Raw genomic sequence first — 6,000 nt, forward strand, 5'->3', positions numbered from 1 at the left:
AAAATTCTAAAAAGATAATTAATTGTAACTATCTTTTTAGATTTTTATTTTAAACTCTAATAAAATAAAATTCTAAAAAGATAATTAATTGTAACCTAATTGATTTGATTAAGGTTTAATCTGATTAATTAATTTAGTTCTAAAACATTTTCGAAGAAAACGTTGAGGATTACTTTAAAACTATTACGCTTTACAATGTAAACCATACTTTCAATAACTTCATTAAACTGTTTAACGTTCAAAAATGATTTAACCATAATTCATACAACTTATAAATAAATAAATAATATCTATGGACGCTTCACACCACGTCAGTCTGGCCCCGTGCTAAGTACCTAGAAAGGACTTGTGTTACAGGTACCAGACGACGGAAATATATTTAATACTTTTATACTATACATATATTTAAGATTTTTATTATATCATACACATATTTAATACACATCCAGGCCCGGGAACATTGAAAACTTTTTGTTCCGTCGGCGGGATTCGAACCCCCGGCTTGAGCTACCAACGCGCTCACCACTGATACAGATTTGCATTTTGCTCTGATACGTCAAAACATACAATACCAAAAAATCACGAATATCTAGGGATATACGTGGGAGAGCCATGCTTTGGCACGAATGGGCCGGCTCGACCGGAGAAATACCACGTTCTCACAGAAAACCGGCGTGAAACAGCGCTTGCGCTGTGTTTCGCCGAATGAGTGAGTTTACCGAAGGCCCAATTCCCTTCCCTATCCTCCCCTATTCCCTTCCCTTCCCATCCCTACCCTCCCCTATTACCCTATTCCCTCTTAATAGGCCGGCAACGCACCTGCAGCTCTTCTGATGCTGCGAGTGTCCATGGGCGACGGAAGTTGCTTTCCATTAGTTGACCCGTTTGCTCGTTTGCCCCTTATTTCATTAAAAAAAAAACCGTGGAAATACTAAATCGTCGCCGTAAAGACAAAAACACGACCGAAATTTTTCTGTAATAAAGTCCAAAGATATCATAAAAATTGATCCACAATTAATTTTTGCACATTACGCTAAATAAGTTCATAATTTTATGCCGTACACCTTTCCCTTTTCCCTATCACCCTTGCTAAGAAAAATATTTACACAGCGAATAAAATATAGAATACCGAATAATAAGACAGATTAGTATTTATCATGTATCATAGTTTTATTTAACCACAACAACTCTAATTTGCATAATATTGGCGGATAAAACCAACTTTGATTAGGAAGCAAAGCGAACGCTAGTATATCCCACAACCTGAACATTTTGTGGTACACTTTACGGAAAAACTATCACGCCTATTGATTTGTGCTTTAACATATTATTTTTATTTATATTGTGTGTGATTGTTATTAATAGTCAGTCAAGGTGTGACGACGCGAGCCCTCACAAAGCTCGGGCTTTTAGCTAGTTTATTAAAATGTCCACTTGGACCCCACACTAAAGTACTGGTTGGTTGACAATGAGGGTACTCGAGGTCTCGTCTGTACTCTCTATACCTACATTTACCTACCTAGTGCTTTGTCTCGCATGCGACATGACGTCAATTCATTCGCACTAAGGAAATTATTGTTGAGGAAAAACTCGTCAGTTTTCTTTGAATTATTTTGTCAACAGTATCTGGTGAAATGCAGTAAACCCGAAAAAATTAGACGTGGGAGAGCCATGCTTCGGCACGAATGGGCCGGCTCGACCGGAGAAATACCACGTTCTCACAGAAAACCGGCGTGAAACAGCGCTCGCGCTGTGTATCGCCGAGTGAGTGAGTTTACCGGAGGCCCAATCCCCTACCCTATTCCCTTCCCTACCCTCCCCTTCCCATCCCTATTACCCTATTCCCTCTTAAAAGGCCGGCAACGCACCTCTCTTCTGATGCTGCGAGTGTCCATGGGCGACGGAAGTTGCTTCCCAACAGGTGTCCCGTTTGCTCGTTTGCCCCCTTATTTCATTTAAAAAAAAAATTAAAAAAAACAGAGTAAATAAGGAATACTTGCTAAAGAAAAATCTGTTAGGCTATCTCTTTCCTTCAATAATAATAAACTGATTTGGATGGGTGGGCGTTGAATTAAGATTCTTCCATAGGATAGCTGTTGTTATCTTGTTATTAAGGAACTCTTCAAAGTTGCAAGCAATATAATATTATTTCAATCTAATACCAAAATGTGATGTGTGTTTGCACTCTTCAAAGGAGTATGAACAAATTACAAAATATAGTTTTTATCCTAAAAAAATTACCCTCCGGGATATAAAAAAAAGTCTGGAAGAAATCGCTTGTAGCGATAAGGCCGCCTTTTGTACTTTTGTTGTTGTTACATGTTTGTTTTGGTGCAATAAAGTATTTTCATTCATTCATTAAAAAAAAATTAGGTTGCAGGTAACATTTTGTAGACATTAATAATGTAAAATTATCATCAAATACTATAAAAATATAAGTAGTTACATTGCAAATATTATACACAAATGTAACGGAATAATAATAAAAGTTGTGTACTTTGATACATTTGACGCATCCGCAGACACAGCGTTGGGAATTCGTTATGAAATTGCATATGCACCAGATTTTAATGATGCTGTTTCCAACATTATCTGCGCATCAACACAGAATCACTGTTTTATTATACTTTTACGTTCGAATCCACAGAAGAATAGCCACGGTTTCAAATCATCGTGTTGCTATGTCAGTTTTAAACTATTGCGTAACTTTTATCGCGGGCTCGGAGTACGGCGACCGAATCAAGAAATTACGTAACGAAAAACACCTAACACTCTCACTCTGATCGGCACAACGGTGTTGCCAGACTTTGGCTCAGTGTCTGTGTGCGTGCGACTAGACGTATGCGAATTATAATTGCATAAGTTGCTACAAAATTAAATAGCTTTACCGCGGCAGTCCCCGAGTGCCAAACGTATTTTTAGGGTTCCGTACCCAAAGGGTAAAAACGGGACCCTATTACTAAGACTTCGTTGTCTGTCCGTCTGTATGTCTGCATATTTAAAGGGGCTCCCATAAAAATAACACAACTATTGGCCAATTTTGCTCTATAATAGTACGGAACCCTTTGTGCGCGAGTCCGACTCGCACTTGGCCGACTATTTATATCACCACTCATGATAAATTGCAACTCGCAAAAGAATTGTAAAACTCAATTTAAACCAACATCGAGTATAACTGCACTCAACTTAACTATCAACTGCAGACGTTTGAAGTGGCTTCCTACGAGTGAAACACTTACAGGCTTATATCAGCTTTATAAATTAAAGATATGAGTGCATGAAGTGGGTAACTAAAATTTTACAACCAAAATCAAAATCGTTGTAATATAAAATAATACATATTATATTCGTTAAATTATTATCACAAAACCTATTATACAAATTACATTAACGTCACCAATTATTACCAATTACAACAGAATATTTTACCATAATAATGTCATAAAAATAAGTCATACATGATACTTAATAATTATTATTTAATATCATATTTTATTATATTATTGTAATGCAAAAAAAGTAACAATAAATTACTAATTAGATGTCAATTATTAAGCGTGAATGTCATCAACACAAGAACAATTATTACTAATTTTTGCCATCACTACGGTTGACTAATCGGCCAAGTACGAGTTGGACTCGCGCAATGAGGGTTCCGTACCAGTAGGTATAGAGCAAAATTAGACCAAAAATTGTGTTTTTGTATGGGAGCCCCCTTACATTTTTATTTTATTTTAATTTTATTATTAAATATTAAAGTACACATATAACTAAGGATTTTGTGGAAAATTTAAGTACCTGTCTGTTGCCATTATTGATATAGAGCAAAAAAGGCCAAAAAATCACGTTGTATGGGAATCCTTATATATTTATTTTATTTTGTTTTTAGTATTTGATGTTATAGCGACAACAGTGGGGCTAAAATGGTCACATTTAGCAATTCCTCTCAATCAATTCAGCAAATGAATTGTCAAAACTGTCAAACTGACAAATGTCAAATCAGTACAAAAATACAGAAATGAATTGCAAGCAGAGTTGCATTTTGCGATTTTAGAAAAATGAATCATGTTATGATTCATATCATGATTCTTCAAATCGACCATTTTAGCCCCGCAGATATACATAATCTGTGAAAATTTAAACTCTCTAGCTATTGCCGTTCTTGAGTTACAGCCTGGAGACATACAGACGGACAGACGGACAGGCATCGAAGTCTTAGTAATAGGGTCCTGTTTTTACCCTTTGGGTACGGAACCCTAAAAAGAACGCGAGAATTTTTAACGCGGAATCCCAAAACTAACATTTATATCAACTACTGTAAAATTTTGTCGTTTAAACATAAAAATATTATAACAGTGGTCAGTTTGAATATAAAATTCGCGAAATTATTACCGGAGGCACAAAAAATAAAAGTTTTTCACATTTTAATAAAGTCACTCAATATTGTATGTAAATCTAACATGTACCAAATTGCAATTTACACTGCGCTCATACTGAAATGTGGGAAATAATTAACGCGCTGTGTTGCCAGACATCAAATTAAATTTCGCCGGAAAATTGAAAAATTATATTTGTTATGTTATTTAAAAGTACTTAATAGATGATTATTATTAATGCAATTTTGTAAGTTGTTTTTTGAAATGTATTTTAAAAAACATTGAAGTAAATTTATTTTTTACTTGGCACTAATACTTAATATTATTAATTAGGCTACTTTTGATAAACTTAATATTTTATTATACTTTATTTTTTTTTAACAATTTAAATGATTACTTTGGCTCATAAAAATCGACATCGACACATGATTTTTCCTCAGTAATTTTAATTTAAAAATTGTAAAAATATGCAAAATTTTTGCTTTTAAAATTTCGTATGTGCGCTGGCAACACCGAGCTCGCTCCAGATTTACCGGAGTCGGGTTTAATCAATCTACAGTGTACACACTTACATAAATAGTAGGCCACACAGTGCCATATTAATCTTTAATAGCTCACAAACCTGGGGGCGTCAGACGGTTCCAATCAAAAACCGGGTTTATCATCATCACAGGAAGCGAACAATAAGAAAAAAGTTTAAGGAGCTGTTTCACTACTTCCTGATAAGTGTCGGATAGGCAATCTACAACTGATTTGAAAGACACTTTATACCATATCTGTCAGATAAGTTATGGATAGCCTATACGGCACTTATCAGTAAGTGGTGAAACAGTAAGGGTGAGGCCAAACGAGCGTAATTTTGTGAGTCGTGAGTCGCAGAATTTCGGTCGCGTAAATATTTTTTCATACAAATAATGACTCACAAAATTACGCTCGTGTGAATGAAGAAGGAATTTTCTATGAAACCGAATGCAGCAGAATTTCTGCCAGCCGAAATTCTGCGACTCACAACTCACAAATTACGCTCGTTTGGCTTCACCCTTAAAGTGTTAAAAAATCCTTGTACTATCAGAGAAGTTGATTTCTAGTCAGATGGGGGACCTACGTAGTTTGTTCGCGTTACGTCAAACCCAGCCGACAGATCGTTAACACAATAGACATAAGGACCAGTAGTTCGACTGCAAAGAGACGGACAGGTTTCAATATCTGTCAAATTCGTCGGGTTTCACTAGGATTATAAGCGGAATGTGCCTCGTGTTGGCTGAAATAATTTATTTTTAAATATTTAAAATAAAGATTTCAAAATTGGATTCTGACAATTTTAATCGCATGTGCCAAAACACAAACAACAATACGACACAGAGGAACACGTCCATCGAATATGTCATAGTTTTAAATTCGTAGGTAGCGACGATTTTCGTCATAATACGTCAAATTTAAAAATTTCAACATCGGTTCTAAGTTGGCATACTCTATCATTCTGTCTACTCTGTCGTTAACATTGAATTGACGTGATCCGACTAAATGACGTTGGTCTGTCATCTGCCTAGGAATCAATTTCCTCGATGGTACTATTTACTAATATATCAGACCGTATTAGAAGCAAGTGGCAATATTGATACTT

This window comes from Aricia agestis, chromosome 16 (assembly GCF_905147365.1).
Source record: "Aricia agestis chromosome 16, ilAriAges1.1, whole genome shotgun sequence".
Taxonomy (NCBI): domain Eukaryota; kingdom Metazoa; phylum Arthropoda; class Insecta; order Lepidoptera; family Lycaenidae; genus Aricia; species Aricia agestis.